Source organism: Peromyscus maniculatus, chromosome 21 (genome assembly GCF_049852395.1).
Source record: "Peromyscus maniculatus bairdii isolate BWxNUB_F1_BW_parent chromosome 21, HU_Pman_BW_mat_3.1, whole genome shotgun sequence".
In the NCBI taxonomy this organism is placed as follows: domain Eukaryota; kingdom Metazoa; phylum Chordata; class Mammalia; order Rodentia; family Cricetidae; genus Peromyscus; species Peromyscus maniculatus.
Genome location: NC_134872.1, coordinates 43737362 through 43756369, shown reverse-complemented (window position 1 = coordinate 43756369; position 19008 = coordinate 43737362). Strand labels below are relative to the sequence as shown.

Genomic DNA, 19008 nt, shown 5'->3' with positions numbered 1-19008 from the left:
AATATGAAATCACAATTTTAAATTAATTTAAAATAGTCCAAAAGGACGCACAGTTTATAAATGCTTATTACAATTATTCATTATGTATATTTGTGCAAATGTAGTGGTCAAAAGATAACTTGCATGAGTCAGTTCTCTCTACCAAGTGAGTTCTGGGGACCCAGCTCAGGCCAACTAAGGGCATTTACTCCTGAGCTCTCTTGTCAGGCTAGGAAGTACTTCTGCAAAAGCTATTTGAAAGTAAGAAATGACTCTTCATATTTTATAAACACATTACAATCTTTAGAAGTCTAATGTTAGTTTTCTTAAATCTACTATGAGTTAAACCACAAAAATGTAAGTGGCCATTTAATAGATAAACAAATAATGAATTTGGGCTAGTTTTACTTGATTATATAAAACTACTTACAATTCTAAATAAAGAAAAATTGAACTGTAACCCAAGGGTAAGTTAATTTGTACAAATCTTGAATAATGTCATATACGTTTCCAAAACAGATGCTTAGAGACTCTGCAAAGACACTCACTCAATCAGAAGCCAGATTAAAGTTCCATCTGGAGCCAATGGCTCTGTGGTTCTATTAACAATTATCCCAAGTCACTAAGGTGAGCCAACATCACAAAGTCTCTTTGGAGAGTCCTATCTCTAAAACAAGAAATTAACATCATAACAATAATTTCATGTATGCATACTAAGATGCAAAGATTCAGTGAGTATTCAAATGTTACTGTACTTTCTCAATAGAATAAATATAAAACCATACATAATTTCTCCGTGTGATTTTCAGCAGCATACTCTGTTTAAAAACAGTTGCTGGGACTTTGCATCATGAAGAGAACAGAGGTCATTTGTAGCCTTTACCTAGAATAACTCAATAACTCAGATGTACAGAATAATCTCATATTTCTTTTTCTTTTAATCACAGGCATCATTATTTAAATCTGAAAAACTTAGTAAGGCATGTTAATGACTAGAAATTATCACAAAGTAAAAGAATTTTAGAAAAGGAAGTGCCCTCCCTGGAAACTTCTCAAAGACCAGCAGCTAGGGCAATATTTTTTAAAGTTCTATTACCTGAAGTGAACATGAATTGCTCATTTAAAACATTTATAGCCATCTGAAAAGGTCATGAGCTTTTGTCTCCATTACTGCTGTTTTGTTTTGTAAGGGTTTCCCTCTAGAGCAGTCCACAGGCCCAATGTGGAAAGTTGAATTTCACTTCTGTACAAGCCCAACAAGCTGCTTCGGTTCAGTTGAGTCTGAATGCCTTTAGATTATGTAAAGTGGAAAGATTTGCATGAGTTGTCTGGCCAGCCCCAGAAGCACCTGATGTTCAATTAAAGATCACTAGACTGATGTTTCTTAAACTGTAACACCCCCTTGGAAGGTAATAAAGGCAATTCAGTGAATAGTATAAAGCATTTCTTTTAATATCTATTATTTAAATATTTTAAATATTCCATAAGTAGAGCATGTCACTCAAAAGGTAAGATATGTGTAGTGTTTGTGATACATGTATTTGTATACATATATAGGCTGTTTATACATTACCCCAAAATTTTAAATTCAAAATACTCTAAAAACATTTTGAGGCCTGATATTTCACCAAGAAGTCCCATATCTATCCTAACGTGAGAGGTTACAGTTAAAATGTAGGTGACTTGAAACAACTGAACAAAATGACTTTTATATTATATGCATGAGGTGTATATTATGTTTAAATCTCATGTTTAAACTTGATTTCCACCACTAAAATATATTATATGTGTTAATTATTCCAAGGATCACAAAATCTGAAATGTAAAAATACTTCTGGTCCTAAGCAGTCCAGATAAGACAAATACAATTTACATCTTTATATGTTGTGGTAGTTTTTTTATGTATCTGGCTCCCATAAGCTCATAGGGAGTGGCATTATTACGGAGTGTGGTCTAGTTGAAGGAGGATGGATGACACACACCATTAATCCACATTTTGAGGCTGGAGGGAACACCTTTAATCTAGGGCACACCTTCTATTAGAAGTGTGTCGCTGTGGGGGTGGGCTCTGAGGGTTTTTTGTTTGTTTGTTTGTTTGTTTGTTTTTAAGCGTCACTTGGTGTGACAGTCAGCCGACTTCCTGTTGCCTGCCAAGATGTAGGACACTTGGCTATTTCTCAAGACTGTGCCTGCCTACATGCCGCCATGCTCCCTGCCATCATGGACTGAACCTCTGAAACTATAAGTGAGCCACTCTCAAGTAAATATCTTCTTTATAAGGTTTGCTATGGTCATGCTGTCTCTTCCCAGCAATAGTAAACCCTAACTAACACATATGAATATTAGTATGTGTACTAGATGTGTATATACAAATATGAATACTAGATTGAGATTTAAATTTTACTTTTTAAAAAAATATATCTATTTTATATTTTTGTATGTATGAAGGCTTATAGCACATGAGTGAAGGTCAGAGGGTCTTCCACTATGGGTCTTAGGTTGACCTCAGGTGATGAAGTACAGTGGCAGGCAATTTTACTAACTGACCCTATCACAGGCCCTTACATTTTATTTCTGGATAGTGATCATGGCTCTTATGACTGTACAGAATCATACTGAACCATTTTATAAACAGCCTAAAACTAAAAGTCACAGTACACTGAAACCAGTTTCAAAGTTCCTTCTTATGTATTTGGGATTGATGATTTTGTGCCCATTAAAGTCTAAAAATCAAATACAAAAAAAAAATGGAATAGGTATATAAACTAATATTTTTAAGTCCTCAATTATTTTACTGTTCTTGTATTTTTTTAAACAGTCAAAACACCAAAGACGTAAATTTTTACATAGAATGCATATTTGAGTACATAATTAATAGTAGCAATGACACCCCAAAATAAAACAAACGACAAAACAATATTCCTCACCTCATTAGTTTAAAAAATCAACATAAAAATAAAGAAAAAATACTAGTAGCCTGTCAGGAGACAAAAAGTTGATTTTCTTAATATAAGTTAGTGCTCAAATAAACATGAGAAAAATACCTGAGGCAACTAATATTAAGAGATAAAAGATATAATATACAGAGATAACAGCATTACAAAATAAACCTTAAAAGGTACTTTGTTTCTCTTATAAAATTATTACAAACAATTTTCACGTTAAGTATTAATGGCAATAAATCCTTTATGGATCACTGTTGATAGGAAAAACCAAGTATCTCTTAATTGGGTACTGGGAAACCAAACTTCTAAATTTTGGTAAAAACTATCAGAAGAGTTATAATTACCCTTTCATCCAGTAATTATATTTTCTAAAATGTACCTATGAAAATAAGGAACACATACACATGCATTATTAAAAGTATTTTATGCTAGTCATGCTAGCCACATACCTTTAATGCCAACACTCAAACGTTAGAGGTAGGCAGATCTCTGTGAGTTTGAGGCCAGACTGGTGTACATAACAAGTTTGAGGCCAGCCAGGGCTACACAGTGAGACCCCACCTGAAACAAAACAAAAAACAAACAAAAAAAAAATTAAGTATATATATGTGCTGGTTTTTTAGAGAGAGTTAATCTGTATAACCTTGGCTGTCCTGGAACTTACTCTATAGACCAGGCTACCCTGGAAACTCAAGAGATCCTCCTGCTTCTGTCTCCTGAGTGCTGGGATTAAAGGTGAGTGGCACCAATGCCCAACTAGTGAAAAATTCTAATGACTGAAATAGTAACCAACAAGAACTGTTCACACAAATCTCTATATATAAAACAACAAAATGTTATGTGATCATTAAAAGTAGATTTTCATTTCTTGCCCATAACGTTACGAAATGAAAAACATAAAAATATGTTAATGTCCCATTTTTATATGGATTAACCTTTTATAAGAGTTAATTCCCCTTTACTAGTAAAAAAAAAAATGTAATGTTTTTAGAATAAGCTAACCCACTTTTTTCAAAGAGGATTTATCAGTTTTAAACAAGAAATAAAATAAGAAAAATCAAAGAAGGACAAAAAGGAAAGAGGCAGAAATAGGTGTAGGATACTCTCACTATCGAGGTAAGCTATCTCGAGCCTCTAAACCACTGAAATGACTCAAAAAGATTTTCTGAAAAGGAAAAATGAAACAAGTCCCTGAATCTACCAGTGGTTTTCAGAGTAGGCATTAGCCAGAGACCTCATTTCTATCTTCTATACATTACAGAACAGGCAGGAGCAGGAGCCCCCACAGGAGGTAGTGAAGACATTCCCAACACCCATGCAGTTCCACTGCAAATGTCAACAAAAACGGCTACAAGAGGCTCCTAGGAATGGACATACAGCCAAGCAAAAGAAAATAAACTCCTCTTAGGAAGGCAATGGAAGTAGATCATTAGATTTAACTCTGCTATTAATTGGTCCTTTATCCTACCTTATAGATATGCAGGTTATTCTTCAGTAATCTGGCATATCAATTTCAGCATGTAATTATTTAGCGGTACAGCTATTTGCCCCATATTCATATATTTCTTTTCTCTCTCTCTCTCTCTCTCTCTCTCTCTCTCTCTCTCTCTCTCCAACCTTCTCCCCCCTCCACTGTGTATGTGCATTTGCGTGTAGTGCAAAAATAATTAAAGTATCATTCACTTTTCATAAAGTAGTAAAGTAAATAAAGATTAGAATGCAAAACTTTAACAATCCTTAATACTACATACTTAAAATAGTTAATTACCTAAATATACTTATTTTCTTTATTAAATGGTCATATAAAATTGGCACCCAACTATAAATAAAACTAAAAACATTCCCTTGAAGCTATGTGAAATTTTTACCACTGAGACATAACAACCAAAATTTCAAAGAACCATTTAACTTCACCAATATTTTCTTCATCAAATAATAACTCTGTATTCCAATAGATGTTACAAACAATTCAGTCACACAACTCTTCATCCTAAAGCTGCCCATCATTTACCCTACAGAGCAAATACTAACTATGTGTCATTTTAATTTTGGAACAACTGCTCTCAAAGGCAAGGCCTGCGATAGACGGCATGATCTATGTACGTCTCAGGCAGGTTAAAGGTCGACTGAAGGACATTAGTCTGATGAAAGAATTGCATTTCATTTTTAAGAGTGATAAAGTTTCAAAGTTGAATTATTTCTATTTTTTTCTCAAGGGATTCCTGGTAATTTTATTTTGTAAATACTATCCTAAGTATGTATGCCAAAATTTCTAGACATATTCTGTACATGTCATTTCATTTGTTCATAAATTTTTTTTTTTTTTTTTTTTTTTTTTTTTTTTTTTTTTTTTTTACTGTATAGGTTACTAGTATTCAGTGAACTATTGCCTTGTAACTTTGGTCTAAGCACCTATCTCTCAAAACTTCAGTTCCTTACTGACAAAACAGATGTTAGATAGATGTTAGATGAAGATAATTTCTAGAAATCCATCTACTATTACCATTCTAAACTACCTTTTATCTACAAAGTAACACAATTAGTACAACCACTTCTTTCTCATTTTACTCTGCAGGTAACTGTACTTCAAGTAGTAGACTGTACTAGGAATACTTAAAATGAGCTGGTAAGACATGATAATGAAAAAAAAAAATAAAGTTGCTGATGTGACAAATTTCTACATATAAATCATCTCACCAAATTTAAGTTGTAAGCAACAATTGCTAATTCAGAAATGTTTCTGAAAATTTTATTTTTTTATTTAGATAGACAGAAGGACAGATATTCACCAACAGTAATGGAGGCTGAGATGAGAAGATTTCCATATGCTTGAAGCTTGCCTGTACTAACAGAGCAAGACTCTGTCTCAAAACAATGTGAAAAACAAGTAAGGACAAATGTATAAAGAAACACAAATACTCTTGTAACAGACATGCTGGATTTGAGCAAAGGATTTGAACAGTGACACTATTTAGCTGCATGAATGAAGGTAAAGTTTACAATTCTTTCCATAGAAGAAGGGTGTATTTCCGTTTTCTTCTTATCGGAAAACTTACCTTACAGTTATGAAAACATTTTTTTAAAAAATGCAACAACCAAGGCTAAAATATCAGAGCCCTACCACTAAACCAGCTAAGCTCTTAACTGTAACAACAGATATGTATTCTGGTTAACCTAAATCCAAGGGCAACATATTGACTAAATAGTTAGACACAAGACAGCTCAAAATTACCAAGACAAGGTTGGAGAAGTACATTTGTACAGTAACCATGGGTGACAAATCAGAATGAAATCTGCATCAAGAGCTACCAGTCAAGAAGTAGTACTCATTAACAGCAACCAAGTCTCATGTCCAGGCTCTTACTCACTCCTCACTAAGAAGGTTGGTAAAGCCCTATAATCTACTTTGGATAGTAGATAAACCTGATTCAATGTCTTGCTCCTATCTATGAAAGTCTGTGAATTCCTAAAGCACATCTCTAACCTTATTTATTTTTCAGATTTGGTTAGGTATATTTTCTAGGTAAAAATTTATTTTTCCTATACTAGTTCTATCAACCAATACTAGACTGAGTTAATTTGGATGAGGTCTAGCAAGTTTCTTAATACACTGTAAGTATTGCCTCTTGCTTTATATTCTATCCATCTGCTAATTTGGTTTCTCGCTTGCCTTTTTTTGCTGCAGCTGTGCACCGGGTTAACTGTTTCAATGGTTTTCCTACAATAACTCACAAATTTTTTCCTGATCAGTGTGCTGTATGATTGGTTCTTTGTTCCTAAGATAATTATTTTACATTTGTCTACACTGAACTGCATTTGCCATCTGCTGGCCCAATCACCTAAACAATCCAAATCTTTTTGAATCTGATTGCATTGTTCCTCATTATTTCCCTTAGCTCCAATTTTAGGATCATCTGCAAACTCCAAGATCTTTTCTTTAAAGATTGGACACATTTTATTTTAATAGAGAAGGGTTTTTTAAATGACCCTTTAGACATTCCAGCTGAAATCTTCTTCCAACTTGATAAGTTTCCATAAAGCTTGTCCTAAGCCACCTTCCTATTTAGAGTCTAAGTGTTTCCAGAAACAAAACTAAGTATGATCCATTTCATCTTTCTCTATATTGCCATGTTATTAAAGCATTTGTGTCTAAATCCTCTTCAAAGTATAAATTATTTAAGGAATGTAAAAGCTCTGTTCTCTCCTATGACTGCTCACGGTATTATATTTTGTAGTGCCTGTCCTAAGTATGAATGCCAAAACTTCTAGCTTTGCCCTGTGCATGTCATTTCACTTGTTCATAAACATACTTAATCCAACATATCAACTATTAGCACTTGATTCACTGCTGTCTTCTCACCTTGGTCCAAGTTATAAAACTTGTTGCTTATTAAAACAGAATATTTAAGAAAATAATTTCTAGGAATACATATATTCTAGCATCCAAACTACCTTTTATCTACTACTGATAACATGCTGATTTCACTATTTCTAACATTTTTATACATCAGATTACTCAGGGTATAGTTAATTATAAAATATCTTTTAACACACCATTTCTTTTTTCAGTGCTTTAAAATTTAAATATTGCATACAGGCACTTATTTATCAGATTTGCTTGAAACATTTGAACAAAATGAACCTTTGTTAATTAGGATGTAGAAGACCAAGTCAATTTTTAGGGCTCAGAAGAATTTCCTATATATAAACTGCACTGATTTCTTAGAATAATCATATAACTATTAAAGTCCTGCAGATCTGTATTGACCATAAATCAAAGGGGGGAGACATTAATGTATATGCTCTCACGTAGTGATTTCAAGTGATAGATGCAGAAGATGCTGAATTTAAGAGCTACTTTCATTTATTCACACAACACAAAACAGATGTTACAAAAACAGATGTGACCACAAGATAGGGCTTGCCTTCAATGCAGTTCAGAGTTTAAGACATAGCCAAGTAGAAACAAACTCACTGAAGGAAAGGGAACCACTCCCCAGTTACGAGATGGTAAGCTTTGTAAAGGACATGCCTACCAAATACTATCTTCTAAAAGGAAATCACTAAACTACGGTTATTAATACAGGGAGAAAGCATGGAATTCAATAAAGCCAAACAGAAAAATATCCTAAGAAAATGGGGGCTTGCTGGTCGTTTCAGGGCTGTAAGTGGGTTTTTACTTTTCAATGTTTCCATAATCAGCACACAACATTCCTTTAGTTCTTTTCTTTTGTTGTGCTCAAGACTAGCCTGGCACCTCTTACATGTGCTCTACCTCCTAATCTATGATCCTAGCTCCCTGTACTGTTCTTATAAGATAGGTTAAAAAGATTTTTTCCCCTCAATTGTTAAAGCCAAACTTGGACCAAATGAATCCTGTTGAAGAAATTTAAAGCTACTAACTTAAAACAGAAAACATATCAGTAATTTTAATTAATTTATATATTAAGTAATATATAAAGGATCAAAAGGACACAAGACTTCATAATATATTAAGTACTTTTAAAAAATGACTAGATTTGAGGGAAATTATTTTATTATAAGATAGAATTTGAAAACACATTAAAAATTTTATTTTTAAAATTAAGGAAAAGCAAGATTTTAGATCAGATCATTCATCTGGATTTGGTAAAGAACTCACTAACAACTGGTTAGTCTTTCCCCTTCACATCAAGCCTTTATGAAATGACACTACAATTCTCTCCAGGAGTATATGAATTTTAAATAACAAAAAATTACTAAAACCATAAACTACTGACTTTTATTCCAATCAGCTCCCACTCCACTAAAACTTTGATCTTTATGTTAAATTCTACTAATGTTACATTTGACATACTATAACTTGATAGACATTTCAATTTAAAAATTAATTTTTCTTCATCTCCCTCATGATGATCCATGCTGTAGACTATACTTTAATTAGCAGTATACTAAATTCTAAGTTCAATTAAATATTTTCTGAAATGTATAATGACGTATAGGATTATGAAAATAATAAATGTTTCAATTAGAATGAAAATACCACTTAAGTGTAGGAATATGCAGAGATTCAAATCAGCATCTACATGCTATCTACAGTGGGCAAACAATTTACCTTCAATAAATTTAAATATTTAAAAAGCTGAGTATGGCACACAAAATTACCAATTTAAAAAAAAAATCATTAGACTTAGCAATTCTAAATTGCCTCCCACAAAGCTTTTCAGGTACCCCTTTTCTCACATACATTTCCTGTTGCATACCAAATCCACAGGGGCTAGGGTTTATAACCCTCAAGTGGGGCATGGTCAGTTAGATACTGATTCAAATCTCAGCTCCCCATTATCAAGCTGCATAATCCCAAGAAATTCATTTGGCCTCTTTAAGCTTCAAATCTTCATCATGACAAAAAGAAGATAATCATTATTGTTCAGGTTTTAAAAATAAAACAACACAGAAAGGCATAGTGGTGTATGCATTTAATCTCAGTACTCCTGAGGCAGAGGCTAGCAGATCTCTGTGAGTTTAAGGCCAGCCGAGTCTACAAAGCAAGTTCCAGGCCAGCCAGCCAGGACTACACAGTAAGATCCTGTTTTGTTTTGTTTTGTTTAAAGAAAAAAAAAAAAAAGCAACATAAAACAATGCATACAGTATCACACCAAAAATTACATGTTTCATAAATGGTAGTTACTATTAAACTACCGAGACTGCAATTCATAAACATTTTAAAATAAGATTTAACACAACATACCCTTTTTTCTACAGATACAGGACAGGAAAAACACAACAAAAACAAAAACTAAATCCCTATCATTTAACTAGGCTCCTTTGTAAAACAGAGAATAACAATATAGATGGCAATACTGAGTTGTTATAAAAATGAATGAATCCATGCAAATGCTCTCAATAGTAGAAGGCACATTCCCCTCTTTAAAAGGCTGTTAGACACAGTAGTAGTTAGTAGTAGTTCCCAGAGGGCTGGCACACAAGGTTAATAAATGATGGATGCAGAGAAGCAAGTCAGTTAAGTCAAAGCACATTGAATACAGGACCACTTCCAACATTATTGCTCTATATACAGTCGTTACAATCCTCAACTACCCCTTATTTTTATGTTACAGTTAGAAGTCTCTATAAGCAGATTACCAGTAACAAGCAGAAACAAATCTCAATATCTGGACCTGAACAAAAGTAAGCCCTGACTGCACAAAAAGAGCTCATTCTACTCACAAAATATGCACATGATCTGCTGTTCATTATTTATTTTCAAAGGAGTTTTAGAGTAGGGCTGTCACCTGACCAGTAGAGCTAGACCAGGGAAGGTTGTGCTTTCTGACAACCTTTTTTCTGCCTCTCAGAGAATCTCAGCAGCTGAGTCAGAACCAGTGCAGAAATGTACTTTCAGAATACTGGCTACAAATCTCAGTCATCAAGCCAAAAGGAGACAGTCTTGTCAAGCAGCAGCAGTGGTTTCCATTCAGTGTTACCAGGAAGAGGATCTGATCTTTAGCATACTAATCATCTCCTTTAAAGGGGGTTTTTAATTAGTCTGAAAACAATAAAGAAGCTCCATTCTTCAACTATTTAATATAACACAAAGATAAAGTCATTCTTTGCTGGCTGAAGTAGTATGTATATTCTAGATTCCCCACCAGGCCACAAAAAAATCTTTCACATTACCAAACGATGAAGAAGCAAAACAAACAAACCAACCCTGACTTAAAAAGAGTAGTTTCCTTTCCAATCTAAATAAACCTCCCTGAAATTTATCTCTGCCTTTGATAATCAGCTAAATAAGATGAGGCAGCATCAGGAGTGTGTACAGATAGCTAGCAGGTGCTACAGTGTATCACAAAACCATGTAAAATAATCAAAATGACAACCAGCACTACCACAAGTGACATTAGTCATCACTCAGCTTCTCGGCTTCCTCGGGGCCAGAATAAATAATTTACCAACTCTCTAGCTTCCAGTCATTAATTATTTCCTTTGCATCCAAACCACATTTTAACTCTGATAGGTTCTGTGGAATAAAACACACAATGGGAATAATTTCCAAATATAGAACTATTTGGCCATATGTAAATACAAATGCCTACCAAGTGACATACAGTGCAGATGTAATGGAGTTTGAAGGTGTTCATGTAATAAACTAAGTGAACAGGGGGGGAAAATAGAGTTTAACAAAAGGAAGAAAGAAACCAATGGGTTCCCATGCACCAGACCAAACAGAGAATCTAAACTCTGGACACTAGACTGTAAACTTCAAATCACAATCTCACAGCAGGCTGGTTGAATATAACTGAGGGGGGGGGCAGAACCTGCCCCACAACTTTAATAGTCATTGCTGCCCTCAAAGAAGAGGAGTAAAAAATTTAAAATTAGCACATATGGGAAAAATTTCAAAGTAAACTTAATATACAACAAGATAAGAATGTTTTTAAAGTATTTTAGTGGGTATTTTAAATTGGTATATGAGCAAATCATAAACATCAATAAATTTGAAAGAAAAAACAGGTGTAAAAAAAATTCAAGGACTATTTTCTCCAAATCTTGTAATTGTATTAAAAGGTGTTTATTAATGCTATAGAAAAGAGAGAGATAGAACAAAAGTTAAATCCAAAATCAAGTTTTGTGTAAGCCTACTAGTCTCAATGAGTATAAGTCAGCATTTATGAGTAACACAGAAAGACCACTGTGGCACATAATGTATTATGCTGTTACAGCAACATCTGTTTATTGAACAGTACAAACATTTTTTAGTTTTCTGAAACTACTAATATACGAGAAATGGCATAAACCTATTGATATATCTAATCTTTTCTTTTAATTTCAGTAAGAAATCCTTTCAGTGAACAGGTAATACACTAATACTTGGCTTGCATGCTATATTTTTTTCAAAAGTGTTTAAAAAAATATACCATTTTCCATCATAATTTCACTGTTGTTAGGTAGTTACATAACTACCTGGGAACAAAATCATACTGTCAATAATAAGCAAACCCATGTCTTACTTATGCACAAAGCAAGTGAGGAACTACAAGTTAGACAGATTTCTGACAGGCAAACAGACAAGAAAAGGGGCCATGGACAGTTAAGTAAAGATGGCATACTTGCAGCTTCTCCCCCTCTTGCACTGATCACAAAGGTCCAGAGGGGTCTCTTCAGGCTGGCAGGCCCAGGCTGCACAGGTAAATTCAAAGCTGGAACCAGATGTGTTTAATCCAAGCTGTGGGCCCACCAGCATCTCTTATTTGTCTAAAGTGACCAAGTATAACTTAGGGGAAGAGGACACAATCCAGTCCACCAAACACTTAAAGCCCCAGCCCTCCAGGAGAACAGTGGGTCTCTAACCTCTCTGTTTTGCTCTGAGTATGGGTGTGTGTGTGCACGAAGTTCTTCACCTTTAATAAAGCTTATTATCTGCTGCTACCTACTGAGATTCTCTTCCTGCCCTTTAACTATTTAATTGACAGAGAAAACAAACCCAAACAAGACCCCTAGAAGCTAACACAGCACTTGTATTGTCTTGATAAATAAACAAATAGCACACAGGTTAGTCTCCCCCAAATTAAAATAAAACTATAAAAATTACATACAATGTATTAAATATCTGTTGTACGAATCTTAAAAGTTCTTATTTATAAAATCAAACCTGGAGCCAGGTATTGGGGTGAATGCTGGAAGATCAGAGAAGCAGAACAAGCCACAGCCACCTCATCTTGCCAATTCCTCAGCTGATCCTGTTTCCACAGACTGAAAGTTTCTGAGTCCTCATCCAGATGGATCTCAGCTGAACTGCTGCTCAAAAGCCTAAAAGCTTAACCAGCTAGTTCCTGGTTTTCACACCTATTATACTTTTCTGCTTTCTGCCATTACTTCCTAGGATTAAAGGCGTGAGTCACCATGCCTGGCTGTTTCCACTGTGGCCTTGAACTCACAGATATCCAGACAGATTTCTGCCTCTGAAATGCTAGGATTAAAAGCATGTATGCCACCATTTTCTGGCCTCTACATCTAGCGGCTGTTCTGTTCTCTGACCCCAGATAAGTTTATTAGAGTGCACAATATTTTGGGGAACACAATACCACCACATTAAACATCTTTCACAAATTATTTAAAATTAAGATTTTATACTAAGATGGGAAACCTTAGGTGCTCTCCCATTTACTTTCCTGTTGCTGTACTAAAGCACTACAATCAAAAGCAAGAGCTTATTTGGGCTTACAGTTCCAGAGGGTTAGAGTCCAAAATTGCAGAGCAGAGGCAGTAGGCAGCCATAGTGACTGGAACAGGATGCTGAGAGCTCACATCCTGAATAGCAGAAGAAAGCAGAAAGCAAACTGAAAATGGCTTGAGTCTTTAAATTCTCAGAGCCCACCTCCAGTGACATACTTCCTCCAACAAGGCTGCACCTCAAGAAGTTTGCCACAGTACTACCAACTGGGGACCAAGTGTCAAAATATTTGAGTTTTAGGGAGATATTCTCATTCAAATCACCACACTGACCTTTGGCTCAAAATATGGAACCATGCAGATCTCCCCACGGATATCTGTGTAGACTTCAATACAGAAAGTATGTTAAACATCCAATATCAGTCAAAAGAAAATAAGTGCGCAAATATTGTCACATTGTAAAATACTACTGAATAATAAAAAATTAACAAACCATATATTAACAAGCAGCATGTGTCATATTCAGTAAAAACTAGAAAATAAAATTCCCAGTAGAGGACTTTATTTTATTTTTTTTGGGTTTTCTTGAGACATGGTTTCTCTGTAATAGTGCTGGCTGTCCCAGAACTCAGAGATCCACCTACATCTGCCTCCTGAGTGCTTGGATTAAGGACATGGTGGCGCATTACATGATAGGATTAAAGGTGTGAGCCACCACGCTTGGCAAAGATTTATTTATTTTATGTACATTGGTGTTTTGCATCATGTCTGTCTGTTTGAAAGTGTCAGATCCCCTGGAACTTGAGTTACAGGCAATTGTAAGCCATGTGGGTGCTGGGAATTGAACCTGGCTCCTCTGGAAGAACAGCCAGTGCTCTTAACTGCTGAGCCATCTCTTCAGCCCATGAGGATTTTAAAGAAATGGTTCTAACATCTGCCGTGAGGAAAAAAAAAAAAAAGAAGGAACCCAACTCCCAATTCCACAACTGTAACAACTTAAAGAGACCTGTTACTTCATTAGCATATTCTCAATTTTCTTCATATGAAAAATCTGACTTCTACTTATGTAAAAAGCAAACAAAAACCCCAAGTGAGATTTCAGATATACTTAAGAAAGCACGAAAAAAATCCAGTATTACAAGGAGACTCAGCTGTCTGCAACTGTCTAAACTTGACAACTTCATACACAAAATCTGTATTAACATCATTTCCACCTCTCCCTCTAACCTATCCCCAACCCTATTTCTTTATGGGCCTTGGCAAATACCATCTATAGCTAAATAACAGAAAGATGCCTTCCAGTGAAAATTATATCTCCATAAAGAAGTTCAAAATACTTCTGTCACCATGAAGACAATAACAGAAACACTGCTAATTGTCACAGAAACTAGCACAAAGTAGCAGCCATCTGATTTAAAGATTCACTGGCTTATTAACTTAAACAAGAAATCATATCCAACTTATATTAACATTTTCTATCTGAAATCTGCCATGAAGTATTGTGATTTATCTCATAAACACACTAGAGTATGTTCAAATTCTATCAATTCTGACTAGCATAAACTTGAAACAATGAAGTGATCACACCTGTTAAACAATGTAGCTTCCCAGACATTTTAAAAGTTTATTCAGTAAAATACTACTTCTTCCTAAGTCCTTGAGTTTCTCATGAAATTTTTGTATACACTGGACTCAATGCAATCTAATTAAGGCAATGAAGTACAAAGTAAAGATAAGGAAATGGAGGAATTTGGGAATATGGAATAATAGAAACGGTGTAAAACAGGAACTTGGGACACAAAAAATAATAAAGGACATGGTGTCAAATTAGCCCAATTTTCACTTAAAAAATACAATACATACAGCTAATGGTATCTTGAAAAACACTAATATTAAATTCAAATCAAAATATACGACTGCAGAAAAAAAGAATTCTTAAGATCAGTTACTTTGGTTATATAAAAATCATTGCAAGGCAAAAAAACAAACAAAGCAAAACACCTCAACAACTTTAGGACACTATTAAATAAACTAATCAAGTTATCTTTACATCATACCTAAGATAGGATGAGATACAGCTTGAGACACGGAAGCTGTCTTATTCACTTTTCTATTGCTGTGCTAGGACACCATGACCAGGACAACTGGATGCGCGTAGCTTCAGAGGGTTGGAAAACAAGACCACGATGATATAGAGCATGGCAGCAGGCAGCCAGGGAGGCAGGCATAGTGCATTGAAACAGAAGCTGAGAGCCTACATCTTGATCCAAAAGCAAGAGGCAGACAGAGATAACTGGCTAACTAGAAATGGCTTTTGAAACTGTCCCAGTAACATACCTCCTCCAACAAGGTATACTTCCTAGTCCTTCCCAAACCATTCTGCCAACTGGGAACCAACTGCTCAAACATATGAGCTATGTGCCATCTTCATTCCAACCATCAAACCGTCAGTCATTCACACCATCACAGCAGCTGAACTTATGGCAGCCTCATCTGGGACTTCCACCAATCATTAATTGATCAATAGTAGTTTCATGACATTTCTTATTCTACTGAATCTTTTATTTTATTTTTTTTACCTATCATTCTTGCTATAAATGACTTAAATTAAAGGAATTATTTTACCTATTTCATTCAAATCAATACAACTTAAAAAAGAAAAACAAAACAAAACAAAAAAACTTCTAAAAGAAAACCTCCAAAAAGAGGCAACAGGTTCTTACAATAGTATCATGAGGGTCTTTGTGGGAAGATGCAGATAAACACCTATTTGCCTCCAAGAGAACAATGCAAATCAAAGAAAGGCCAAGGCCAGCTTGATAAACCAATGTTTACTGAGATTACTTACAAGAACATGGATATTTCAAAAGCAGCTATACCACCAGAAAGTCCCCTAGGCAACTCAGGAATAGGCAGATCAATTGCATCATGAAAGACTAATGAAAAGCTGTACCACTAAAGAGCCGCACTGGGGAATATTAGACGTGAGCATCTATAGCACAAAAGAGTCCCTATACCAAACTAATTACAGCTTACATAACTAGAAAGGAGGACCTTCTGAAGATCCTCTGAAGATCTGTGAGACAAAGAACCTCCTTTTCCCTCTATAAGGAAATGCTAACAGGTTCCATCTCAAGAATCTCCTGCAGTGATCACAGTGCTCTAATTCAAGTCAGCAATGGTCATGTCCAACCTAGAGGAAATAACTATACAAGAAATGGTAACATCTCAACTCAAGATAACAAGTATCTAAGAGAATATACTATGAAATTCAGATATTTTCTTAAGTCTGAAAGCATGGTAAGATTTCATAAGATAAAAAGATAATTTTTATGCTATTACAAGAGATGATTAAAGCACTGTGCTAACACAGACTCATTCTTTTCCTCTTTCCGTAATTTTTCTATATTGTCCAAAACATAAAACCATCTACTATATTTCTTACCTAGTTGTGTCAAAATGCCATAACTTACATATACCTCAATAAAAAAAGTTTCTTACTTAATCCAATTGCCTGGGCTTTAACAGAATACCTGAGACTGGTTAACTTATGAATGAACATTCATTTGGCTAATCATCTGAAGGGTAGACGTAAAAGATGAAAGGATTACCACAGGTGATAGAATTCTTCTTATTTACAAAGGTAGAATGGGAAAGGTAAGGAAAGGCCAATAAATGAGAAGGCTATCTCCAGTTTCAAGGAACAAGATCCTACTGACATTAAATTCTGATACTGGTGCCAAATATGCTGGAGTCTATTGGTGTATTTACTGTCCTAGAGAAGGGGGAGGGGGGCTACTTGAAGGGTGGAACCTAAGGATCACTGTCCCTGCCTCTCTCTGGTGCTCTATTTGTGATGGAGATAAACAATGAGAAGTAAAAAAAAAAAAAAAAAAATCACTCCAGATTATTAGCAATGCCTCCGGAACTATAAACTGCTTAACTACCTTGGCCAAGGTCATCTATGACAACTTTGACATTTTTAAGGAACTCATGACCTCAAGCCATATGATAACCTTCACTAAGAAGAATGTATATGGCCTCTTCAGTAAACTATGGAGTGATGGCCCAGAACATCATCCCCTGACAAGGCAGAAAGTAAGGGCATCCCAGAGTTAAACAGGAAACTCATGGTTGTACTGAGGACCAGGCTGTCTCCTATGACTTTCACAGCAACAGCCACCTTCTACTTTGGATGCTGCAGTTGATACTGCTATCAATGACCATTTGTCAAGTTCATTTCCTGGTACTACAACAAATTTGACTACAGAAACAGGATGGTAAAGCCCTTGATCGCCTACCCCCAGCAAGAACACAAGAGGATGAGAGAGGCCCTCAGTGCTGGGGAGTTCCTGCTGGTACTCAACCCCCAAACACTCAGCTTTTCGCTTCACTGTTTCTATCACAGACCTCCAGAAGGAGGAAAAAGGCTTAGCAATCCCTACTCTCTCTGAAACACCAACAACAAAGTTCACTGTATCCTGCCAGAAAGAAAAAGGAAAAAAAAAAATGTATGGTAAGTGTTGTGGAATATTTGTTTACTCTGTGTAAAGATATGTCACTGTGATTGGTTTAATAAAGCGCTGAATGATCAAACAGGCAGGAGAGAATAGGTGGGACTTCTGGGGAAAGAGAGGAACTCTGGGAAGAAGAAAGGTGGGGAGATGTCAGCCAGACACAGGTACAGAGGAGAGGTAACCAAGCCATGTGGCACAACACAGATTAATAAAAACTGGTTAATTTAAGTTATAAGAGCTAGCTGGGGAAAAGCCCAGCAGGGACTACACAAGAAAGACTTTGTTAAAAACAAAACAAAACATCAGTGCAGAGACCCAAACTGCTTCACCATATATTATCCACAAAATAGGTAAGAGATTAAGGAAATCTTGTGCTTAACAAGTTCTCTGGCCATACTTTTACTAGGCATATAAAGGAGCCAAGACACAAGCCATATTACCATTCTTAGAACTGCAGTATTATTTCAGGAAAGGCTTCATACTATGACAAAAAAAATAATGGAGAATGTACAAACACCTCTTTTATTTGATACTAGGTGTAAATAGGTCTTTCTAAAGAAAAGAGCTCTGGTATTATATACATGAATGAATAAGAATCATTGCTAAAGAATTTTTTGAAGATTTTAATGTACAAACATACCTCGACAGTTACCTAGTTAAAATAACCAAGCCATCTATAACCTAAACACAAACTAGAAATTAAGCTTTTAGAGATAATTAGAGCTTAATAAAGTAAGTTGCCATAAAATGGAAGAATTAAAAATACAAGAGGAGGGAGGAAAGGAAAGAAGAGAGGGGGAGAGAGAAGAAAAATTTTAAGCTACACTCTAGGAGATTTCTATTTTCTCACACAAAATTTCACTCATAAACTAGTTTTTAAAAATGTTTTGGCAAAACTGCCAACTTTATCAACATATGTGACACATAGCACAGCTTTAAAAAAATAAGATCACTAGATCATTCAACAAAATTGTAAACTCTGAAGGTTTAACAAACAGGATTAGCTTTCAGTACAGTATCAAATATACTGTTAATTATCAGAATTACAAGGTAAAAAGAAGCACAAAAAATGCTGCAATATTTGATAGAAAGAAAAAAAATACAACTGTCCACTTCATTGTGGTCCACGCTGCGTGCTTATCTTTCGACTCCCAATAATAATACCCTTTCACTTACGTCCTCCTTGAAAATGAGTTCTAAACATTCAGCCCTAATTGGGATGTATTTATCAAACTCGCCCCGCCCCTGCCTCAAGGATCAGGGACCTATATGAAAAGGGAGGCAGAAAGTTTTTAAGAGCCAGAGGTGGCAGAGTTTTCCAAGAAAAATAGCATCTTCCAGACATAACAGTCCTGATGCACATATAAGCACAGAGGCTGTGACAGCACACACAAGACAAGTCCCAGCAGAAA

At 35.3% G+C, this 19008-nt stretch overlaps 1 protein-coding gene across 31 annotated transcripts in view; it reads right to left on the bottom strand.

Annotated features, from left to right (window-relative positions):
* The window catches only part of Tbc1d5 (TBC1 domain family member 5), a 453313-nt gene that overhangs the window by 384886 nt on the left and 49419 nt on the right, over positions 1-19008 (bottom strand). For 15 of the 31 annotated variants that reach the window (XM_076557560.1, XM_076557565.1, XM_076557549.1 and 12 more), the window contains one exon: positions 3374-3485. The exons of 11 other annotated variants lie outside the window; for them this stretch is intronic. The gene's annotated coding sequence lies outside the window, so the exon portion shown is untranslated. Of the gene's footprint in view, positions 1-3373; positions 3486-13131; positions 13218-13412; positions 13466-19008 lie in introns of all 31 variants that reach the window. 5 more of the 31 variants (XM_076557554.1, XM_076557567.1, XM_076557547.1 and 2 more) reach the window with 4 other exon arrangements.